Genomic DNA, 10,876 nt, shown 5'->3' with positions numbered 1-10,876 from the left:
TCTTAACTGGTTTTCATTTTCATTTGATTTTAAAAGCAATGGGTGCTTATAATCAAAACTACTCAAAAGTTGAATAATCAGGAAAATAACAATGACCCAAATCACACTGTTTAGAGACAGCTAGTGTTTGCATCTGGGCGCTGTTAGATTGTTTTTTCATTCTCTTGCCATTTTTGGTAATGCCAGGTTTCCTCTGGGCCTCGATCTCTTTCCCTAGTTTTCACTGGGCTGTCTTTTGCCACCATTGCCTGACATCTCCTGATAGGACCCCTGGTCCACTTCTGGGTCCCTTTCCATGTAGCCACAGTTAGAGAAGCCATGGCTTCTGCTTCATTATAGTGCTGTTCCCAGGAAGGTGCCCCATCCTTCCCTTGTTTCCATCTTATAAACATACTAAACAACCCCCAAAACAGAAATAAAACATATTCTTTCTTAAAAAATAAAAATCCTTAACGTTTTGCACAAATTCATGGAGGGCTTCATCTTTCTGTTGATACCACCATATAGCTATAGACCTTCACATATTTCTGAGCTGTATGCCTTTCAGAAGACACTGCATTTCCTCCTCCTTGGGGCACAGGTCCCCTTTTTTTTGCCTTTTTTTTTCCCTTGGAGTTTCTTTTTAAATTTAATTTCATTTTAAATTCTAGTATAGTTAATACATGGGGTTATGTTCGTTTCTGGTGTACAATAGAGTGATTCAACACTTCTGTTCAACACCTGGTCCTCCCTCCTTCACCCCCATCACCTGTTTCACCCATCCGACCACCACACTCCCCTCTGGTAACCACCAGTTTCTTTGCTATAGTTAACAGTCTGCTTCTCAGCTTTTCTCTCTCTCTTTTTCTCCCACTTTTGCTCTTCTTTTTTTTTTTTTTTTGCTACTTAAAATCCATATATGAGTGAAGTCATATGGTACTTGTTTTTCTCTAACTTATTTTGCTTAGTGCTATACTCTCTAGCTCCAACCATGTCATTAAAAATGGCAAGAGTTCATTCTTTTTGATGGCTGTGTAATATTCCATTTCTCCAAAGACAACATCCAGGTGGATATGTACATTTATCTCTTCTTTATCCATTCATCTATGGATGGACACTTGGACTGCTTCCCTAATTTGGCTATTGTATCTAATACTATAAACATAGTGGTTCATGTATCTCTTTGAATGAATGTTTTTGTATTTTGGGGGTAAATACCCAGTAGTGTGATTACTGGATAATAGGATAGTTCTATTTTTTTTTTTTTAAGATTTTATTTATTTATTTGACAGAGAGAGAAATCACAAGTAGGCAGAGAGAGAGAGAAGCAGGCTCCCGCTGAGCAAAGAGCCCGATGCGGGGCTCGATCCCAGGACACTGAGATCATGACCTGAGCCGAAGGCAGCGGCTTAATCCACTGAGCCACCAAGGCGCCCCAAGGATAGTTCTATTCTTAATTTTTTGAGGAACCTCCACACTATTTTCCACAGTGGCTGTGATAGCTTGCATTCCCACCAACAGTACATGAGGGTTCCTTTTTCCTACATCCTCACCAACACTTGTTTCTTGTGTTTTTGATTTTAGCCATTCTGACAGGTGTGAGAGGACATCTCCTTGTAGTTTTGATTTGCTTTTTCCCTGATAATGAGTGATGCTAAACATCTTTTCTTGTCTGTTGGCCATCTGGTATGTCTTCTTTGGAGAAATGTCTGTTCATTTATTCTGCCCATTTTTAATTGGATTATTTTGGGGAGGTGTTGAGTTGTATAAGTTCTTTATATACTTTGGATACTAACCCTCAGATATGTCATTTGCGAAAATGTCCTCTTTCAATCTGAAGCAAACAACTCCCTTTGTAACTATGTTGATTAATTGCCTGCTTGCTTTTCATTTTACTGACATCATTTACAATTACACAGGCAGAATTTTATATTTTAGTGTTTCCCAGTTTGCTTGAGCCAGGGATCCACAAATTGTGGTTCTCTGGCCAAATCTGGCTTTCCTCATGTTTCTATAAATAAAGTTTATTGGAAAACAGACATGCCCATTTGTTTACATATTGTCTACTGCTGCTTTATTGCTACAATAGCAGAGTTGACTGATTATAACAGAGACCCAAAACTGAAAATATTTACTATCTGGGCCTTTACAGGAAAAGTTTGCTGAGCTGTCTTAATCCAGATTCCCCTTTATAATTTCTGGCAAAGATACCTGCTTTGCTGACCTCAGGCTTTTAAATTTTTTTCCCTAAGGTCCTGAGTCTATGATTATGTCCATCTACATCTTCCATTACAAAAATGAACTCAAGTAACAATAACACTAACAGTCAAAATTTTTTGCATACTAATACTTAACATTAGTACTAAGTGTATCGATTCATCAGCTTTCTGAGAGCTCACTACGAAGTGGGTACTATTATCCCCATCTTCCAAAGAGGAAAACAGAGCCAAGGCGAGGTAAAGGAACAGAGCTACTAAGTCACAGAAGCAGAATTTGGACCCAGGAGATGGTGCTCCAGAACCTATACTCTCACCATTGTGGTATCCTTCTGACCCAGTGGTCACTGTCCCCCAAAGCTGCCCTCACCCTTGTGTTCCCAGCCAGTCTTCTGGTTTAAGTCGCAAGTGGAAAATCTCTCAGTGGGCTTCATCGGCCTTCTTGGAGATGAAATTACCAGCAAGGAAGCCCGGTGGGGCAGGGTCCTTGTTCTGCCTCCTCCGCACAGACAGGGTTCTGGGGATCTCGTAATAGGGATGTGGGTTTTGGAATCCTGTAGTGTTTGAGTCCTGATTCCATTATCCATTGGCCAAGGAATCTGGGGCTTAACTTCCCTGAGCCTTGACTTCCTCTTCTGTAAAACAGCCTTAATGTTGAAAATACTGGCTCTCATCGGGGGGATGAAATGAGAAAATGCAAAGTCCTTAGCACAGTCCTTGGGCTACACATGGAGTCAGGAACTTATCCAGTTCCTTTTCTAGAAGGATCTATGGTAGAGGGCTGCCTAATGCTGCCCCCATCACTACCTGCCTGCAGGCTAATTGGCCATCTGTATTAAGAAACCCTCCTGCAGGGGCGCCTGGATGTTTCTGTTGCTTAAGCAACTGCCTTCAGCTCGGGTCATGATCCTAGAGTGCAGGGATCGAGTCCCGCATCGGGCTCCCAGTAACACGGGGAGTCTGCTTCTCCCTCTGACCTTCTCCCCTCTCATGCTCTCTCTCACGGTCTCCTCTCTCTCTCTCTCTCTCAAATAAATAAAATCTTTTTTTTTTTAAGTTCATATTATAAAAGAAAAAGAAAAAGAAACCCTCCTGCATATCTTGTGCCTAACCTGGTAGTTTGTGTCTAAATTTCTGGCTTTCTCTCCTTTTATTCTGTGAGCCACTCCTTCCCACCTGCTGCTGCTTTCAGGGAGAGGATTCTGTCCGGAAGGCCAAGCTCTGTAGGGGTACCAGTGAGGGCTTGACATCAACACTATCCAACCTGGGCATGCTTTCTTTTAAACAAGGTGTAGCCTTCCACCCACACCAAAACAGAGAAAAGCTCTGTACCATCACAATGGAAGCCACTGAAAGCTTGAGACCCAGAGAGAGCATATTCAACTCTGAGCCATGTGTTCCAGCATTAAAAGGAAGAACCATCAATTTAAATCACAACCAGCAATATATCTGATTCACATACAGCTTTGCAGGAACCCATTAATACACAAAGCAAGATTTACCTAGACAAAGCTTTCTTCCATTCTCAGCTTCAAGCAAGGCAAGATTCATAAGTGAGAAGTAATAATGATCGCAACTGGCCAGCGTATGCTGCGTAATCACTTCGTTCCAGGCCCTGTGCCCAAAGCTTTTGTGGAGTTAGCTCATTTAATCCACACTATTGTTCCACTCGGATAAACCCTTATTATTAAGATCCAGGAAAGTCTAACAGTGCCATCACATACCTGCCTTCTCTCTGTACAGGTAGAGACCAGCACCCTCTAGGGCCTGGACACGCCCTCCCAGGCTTGTCCTCTGCCCAACAGCCAGGAGGAGCAGACATCTCCATTCCACATTTGCTCAGAGCAGCACATGCATTCTTACCCATTCTGCCCTGCGGTTTCTGGGATCTTTGCTCTTTTCTAAGCTGTCTTGATAACGTCACGCAGTCCTCTCTGACAAACACCAGTGGATTCGTCTGCCACTGCTTGGAGATAACGTCTTTCCATTTTGGCTGCTGCCTTCTGAGGCTCTGACGTACAAGTGAGGGCCCCCGCCTCCCGGCAGGTGAGGGGGGCAGGTGGGGGGGGGGTTCCATGAGGAGAACCCCGCAAGGAACCGCTGGATCTTTGGCGGCCGGAGGTTCCAGAGATGAGGAAGTTAGGAGAAAGGCAGGGGGATGGGGAGCAGGCTCCTGCGATGGTGAGAAGCTTAAGGTCGGTTTGAGGACCAGCTCTGCCCCTCACCACTGGGACCTGGGGCAAGACGCATGGGACGCTGAGCAGTCTGGAACCTCGGTGTGACTTTCCAGGCCTGACCACAGACAGGGAATCGCAGTCAGACTCAGGACCCTGTGGCCTCATGCTCGTCTCACAGTTGGGCCCTCGCCGGCCGCCTTCATTCCTGGATCTCTTTGCCCTTTGCCGGGGGCCTTGCAGAGACCAGGCCCTTCCTTAGAGCCTCTGCTGGGCAGAGCGAGGGGTAAAACTGACCTTTCCCCACCGGCCTCAGTCCCCAGTACTTTCCCGCTCCCAGCCCCCCTCCCCTCCCCTCTGACTCAGGGTCCATAAAACTGAGGGGCATTTAGTTGGGGTTGCCTCCGCAGTGAGCCTGCCTGCCCATCTCTGTTCCCTGGGGGGAAGAGAATTGGGGGTCAGCGTTTTCTCTGGTTTGGGACTGACTCCTGCTTCTACCATCGCAGCCAGGAAATGCTTACTCACTCGCCTTGTGAGAGAATGGGGTGCTGGAGCTCCGCAGCTCGCTGAGCGCCCCACCCGACGTGCCCTCCGCCCTTCTCAGGCGAGGAAGGGAGACGAGGGTGAGCCTCTCACCAAGGCGAGGTGGAGGAAGGGTCTGGCACATCGTGAGAACGAGGTGGGAGCCGTCTGTTTTTTCCTTATCTTCTCCGAAGCTTGACGCTAAAGCTCAAATCTGGGCTCGTGTACATGTGTGTGTACCTGAGTGTGTGGGTGAGTGCATATGCCCACAGGTGTGTGTGCATGTGTGTGCAGGTGCTCGTGGGTGGGGCGTTCTGCGTGTGCACAGACGTGTGCGCCTGCTCATATGCGGTGAATTCGAGAGAAGGGATGAGGGATAGGACTGGGGCAGCGAACTCCACCACAGCAACCCCTTAGCCAACAAAACGCACCCTCACGGCCACCTGGAAACTCCGCCTTTCTCTCTGACACCTTCCTTTTTGCCCTGAAAGTGGAAAAAAAAGTCTTCTGCTATGAGGAGCGGTGCCCCTAGGCCGCACCACAGCACTGCCAGGTGTCCGGAGCCTTGTCTGGGAGGCACCGCCCGGTGGAGGGAAGCCGCTGCTGTTGGCAATTTACAGGGAGGAAACCAGCCTGGAAATCCCAAATAAATGGGTCCAGTTCTGCGTTTCAGGGGCACCTTGCATTTGAGACTCTAGCCACTGTCGTTTTTTGTTGTCTGTTAACTAAACTTCTCCATCTGCTTTGTCACCATGACCTCCACGACGTCACTGGATAGAATAAGAGATGGGTGCCTTCGGAAACCCTCCCCCGTGCTTCGAGGTGGCAGGAAGAAGAGGAAATCTGCGAAGCTCGTAGGAAGGACTGGGCTTGCCTGGGCTGGGGAGAATGTGTGGTCACAACTGGTAATCCGGAGAGAGGTCCTTTCCCATCCCTGGGGGTTTACATTTGCACGGGATTGTGGATCCTAAGGGTGACTGATCGGGGAGGGAGGCAGGGGGATAGGGAGTGAGGAAGAGCAGAGACGGGGCCCTCTGAGCTCGGACCCTGGGCATTGACCGTGAGCATGACAATCCCTGTTTGCATGGAGCCCCCAGTCTACGTCCCTATCGCCCCTGCAGCACCCGTTGCCTGCACATCCTACCCCCACCCACGAGCTCTGAGGTCCAGAACATGGCAGTCATCACTGTGCTAGGTCTGATGCAGTCTCTACTCTGACTGTCCCCTGCTCAAGCTGGCTGTGGGGATGCGTCCTGGGTGCACGTGGGGCGGGAGCTCCAAGAGCCTCTTCCCCAGGGATGCCCTCACATCGGCTGGCAAGTATCTGTATCTCCGGCCCATTCATGCATTTGGCAAATGTTTGAGTGAGTCCCTACAGTGTCCCAGGCACCGTCCAGGGCTACCCCAGGGAACGAGACAGATGTGGTCTCCTTTCCTCACACAAAAGGGCCTGACAGACCAGCAAGGAGTGGCAATCTAGTATGCTCCATTGAGGGATGGCCACCAGGAAATGCAGGATTCTCTGTGGCATACTGGCTGGGGGACTAGACTTTCCTGGGAAAATCAGGGAAGGCTTCTTTGAAGAAGTGACCTTTAAACTGAGGTCAAGATGAGTCAGCCACAACAGAGGCATCTTCCGGGCATGGGAACCGTTCTTATGGAGTCCTGATGGTGAGTGAGTACAATGTTTTCAGGGAACTGAGACGAGGATCCATGTTCTGGAGTGGGAGACAGCAAAGGGGCAAGCACGGGGCCAGGCGAGGCGGAAGAGAGGTCAGGTGTTGGGAGGGAACTCAGAAGCCACAGCAAAGCCACAGCCCTGCACCTTCAGGGCAGTGGGAATCCAGTGAAGGTTTCAACCACAAGAGAGCCATGTGGTTTTTGCCTATTAAAAGATGACCCCCAGTTACCATATGGAGAGAATCAGAGACAAGAGACCCTAACTGGGGGACCAGCGCCATGGTCCAGGCTAGGGATATGATGTTCTGGCCCAGGGGGGGAGGTAGAAGATGTAGAGAGACAGCCACGGGTCAGAGGCCCGGTCTGGGGTACCCTGGCAACCCTCGATGTTTGAATAGATGCCACCGGTGAGGGAGAAAAAGGTTTCCAAAATAGCTTGTAGGTTTCTGGCTTTGGCAACCAAGTACATGGTGGCCATTTGTTGGAATAGGTTTACTTGCCCAGGTTGGCCTCAAGATCTTTATTTAGACCACCACCCGACATAAGTTCCGGAACACAGGCCTGACAACAGCCACCCAAACAAGGCCCACGTAAACACTGCAAGAATCCCTCCCTTCTATCCTCCTTATTCATACAAGGTATTTCCAAACAAGGCTGCTCCTTCTAAGCACTCCTGGGTCCCTGATAATCCACATCCTTGACAAAGCAAAACAAAACAGGAAAAAAAAAGAAACCCTCACGGTTTTGTTTTGTTCCTATTTCTTGCTGACTAGAAGTTAACTGCTGCCATATGCTCCAAAAACATCCAACGTTTGCATGTTTCTTTTTTATTTAGTTTTATCTGGTCGAGCCACAGAGCCTTTAGCTAAATAACCCTATAATCTGCGTGTCGTGAATAGCCATGTAACTGAGCAGTTGCAGAAGTCGCTGAGGACTGCTGTGCGGACAGTAGGCTTTGGGTTTTTTTGTTTTGTTTTGTTTTGTTTTCCCAACACTTGTTTTTCTGGAATGCCAGGAAAGGGAACCCGCAAGCTGAGTGTCAGGGCCCGGTGTCCTTCAGAAGCAGCGGCCTTTCTCAAGGAATAATTTAAGGTGAGGAAATAGGGCTTGGGGAAGCATAATGAAACCCCGCACCTAGCTGAGGAGGCAGAAGGATCTTCTGGATTTTTTTTTGTTTGTTTGTTTTAATTATTGAGAATTTGGGTATAACTAGATTTGCACCGAGCTCATGCGAGTGCTTAGTACGGTCTTTTCAGAACTCTGCCCCGCGCTGATTACAGTGTTTGCAGAGGGTCTCCTGGGCCTCAGCACCTCACCACCTCACTGTGGATCCGTACACCAACACCACAGATGGGTGTAAACATCCTCCATCTTTCAGATATGCGAGCAGCCTGGGACCTGAGGTTCATTCAGCTTGCATAAGGTCAGGCTGTTGGAACATTTCAGTGACACACTCATACCCAAGCTGATCCAATGCCCAAGAAGAAAAAGCTTCCCATGGTGCCTTAAAGTTGCGATCTGTGAGCCAAGTGCAGAGCTCTATAGCCCCAAAAGGACACCCTTTGGACGTTTGTCCCTCCCTCTCTGAGTTCCAGGCTTGCCTGGGTGGGTCTAGTTCAGCACGTCCAGCCCAAAACATCACACTCCCTCCCACATCTTCAATCTCTCCCACATTCCCCCATCTCATTTAATAAAGCTGCCAAGCTGTTGGAACTGGGATCTTGGAGTCGATCTTAACATGTGTGTGTGTGTGTGTGTGTGACCCACCGATGGCACCAACCTCCTAAGCATCTTTCAGACTAAGTATGCCCCTCATCTCCAGCCTCCCTCTTCTATCTTAAATTTACGCTCATCATTCCTCCTCTACACCTACAATAGCTCTCTAACCATTCTCTCAGTAGATTTTTCTGGGCACAAATATGATTCTGTCTCCCCACTCCATCAATGACTCCCCGTTGACTATCAACAAGAGCCCACATGCTCAGCATGCCACCCACTCACAGCCCTTCTGCACCTGTTCCAGCCTCCCCTCCCAGGGTTCCTCTCCCTCCACCTCCTCTGAGCTCCACCTCCTCACACCCACACTCCTCCATTCACACCCAGTGGCGTCTTCCCACTGGGTATCCTGGACTCTTCCACTCGTCCGCTTCTGTGCGCACAGATCCCTTCGACCACCACTGCCCTGCCTCTCCTCCTCCCCTGGGGGCCTCCCACTTATCGTCAGGACTCAACTGGAAGGTCACCTTCTTGGCAAAGCCTCCACCTGGCTTGCCAGTGGAATCAGCTCCTTTCTATTTTGCTCCACTGTTACGATGTTTATCATAATGAATTGTGGTCATCTGTTGTCCATCTTGAGGGCTCTGCTCTCTTAAAAAGTGGTGATTACGGATGAATGTCCCTCTGTATTCCCCCATGCCCAGTCCAATGCCTGGTACTCAAAGGCTACTCACTGAATGGCCAAGAACTGGAGGAATGAAAATGAAACACGGCGCCCAGGCTTTGGACACCAAGCGTGGTTTTGCACCAACGCGGCAGCTGTTACCAGGGAGCACTGATGATGCTGGCGAGCCCTCCACGTGACTCAGAGGCGAATGTGTTCGTGGCAGAGGGCAGACAGGAGGTTTGAAAGCTCCAAGAACGAAAAGTGGATGTCAGCAGGCTCTCCTGCAATTGGCAGGCAATTCCCTGAGGTAGCATTGTGTGTTTTGAGTAATTGAGGCCGTCTTGCCCATCTTGTAAATCAGTCTGAAAACAGCCATGCCGCAGCAGTCTTTCAGAGAAAGAGGAGGGGGGCTTGGTTTGGAGGTCTTTTACCTGCCAGGGGAGGTGGGGGGCGATCAGCTCCCAGGGCTCATTCAGTTTTAACACGATATGTTGTACACCTGTTAGGCACCTGGCCTTTTGCTTTACATGCTGATGAGAACATTTTCAAGGATTACATGGTCTCCCTTCACTCAGGAGCTTGCAGCCTCATGGGAAAGCTAGTCTGTACACCTGGAATTATTAAAAAGTCACAAGACTGTGTGAGATCAATCTTAGATTGTGTAAAATTAGTTGGGAGTAAAAAGGCAACTGAAAGATGGATGGAGGTTGGGTGGATGAATGGATGGAGATGGACGAACGGACAGCTGATTATTTTCTTGGCTTGGAATAGCTTCAAGCTATTCCGATGCATGAGAAAATTATAATGCTCCCAGGTGTCCCTCTTCCAACCCTCCAAATAATACAATGATTTTGCCCAGTTTAAGATACTCAGTATTACTCTAAGCAATGATACTGGTGAGTGAGAGGTGAAGATTTTTGTAAGGTTCTTCCTATGGATACTTTTTGGTCCCCAAATGACACCTTCTTGCTTGCATAAAATGCTCGTCCTGGCAGGAAGTACCAGCAACTCCTCATAATCACTTAGGAATGAAAATAAGAGGCAAACAGGAAACCATGTTTATTTTTTACCACAGGTCAGCCAAACTCCCACACCTATGCTGTGCATTTCCTCTGTTGGGTGTCATAAAGTGCAGCAAGAAAATGACCCCTCCTTTTCTACCAAGAAGCTTACCGTCACCCTGACGGGTACAAAGGGTATGAAAGACAGCAGTGAGGCACAGCTAGGGACAGGTGCAGGGAAATATGCCACATTCTCCATTGAGGATTCCCCGAGAGAGTGGTTCTGCAGCTCCCCTTGTGGGGGACTAGATGGCCACTTAGCTATGCTAGCAAAGACAAGGTAAGTGTTGGATGCAGAGCTCTGACAGAACATGACTGAGTCACAGGGTAGACCCAGCTGCTACCGAAAATGGTTCTGTACTGGCATGACTTGAAAGAAAACAACAGAACCCTTCATGATGTGGAACGAGCTCCCTGTTTCTCAACCTCGCTCACCACGGCTGGTCAAGGTCACCTTCAAAAGATGATTTTGCTCCTTATTCCTCCAGTGAATTTTCTTCATCCCATGGAGACTTCTTGAGAGCGGTTGAAACATGAGTACCTGTTCTCATCTAGACCGCTCTTTTAACTTCATTTAAATTACTGTTATCATGCCCGGTCTTCATAATGATGCACCTCGGTCGGCCAAAATGTCTCTGAGGTGTAGGCCTTTAATGAGGATCTCAGTCCAAGGGATATAATTTGGCCAGTCTACCACGAAGCATTCACCGGCTCAGCTGGGCCCTGTCCACACTTGCACTGAACTTCCCCTACTCCCATAAGATGTGCCCTGCTTGATTCTCCCCCATTTTCTCATGCCATAGGCACCTGACGGTGTCTTTCTGCTTGGATCCGCCTGCCTAGTCTTCATGTAAGGACAGC

The sequence above is a fragment of the Mustela nivalis genome (assembly GCF_964662115.1).
Source record: "Mustela nivalis genome assembly, chromosome: 17".
Lineage (NCBI taxonomy): Eukaryota > Metazoa > Chordata > Mammalia > Carnivora > Mustelidae > Mustela > Mustela nivalis.
This window is presented reverse-complemented; position numbering follows the sequence as displayed.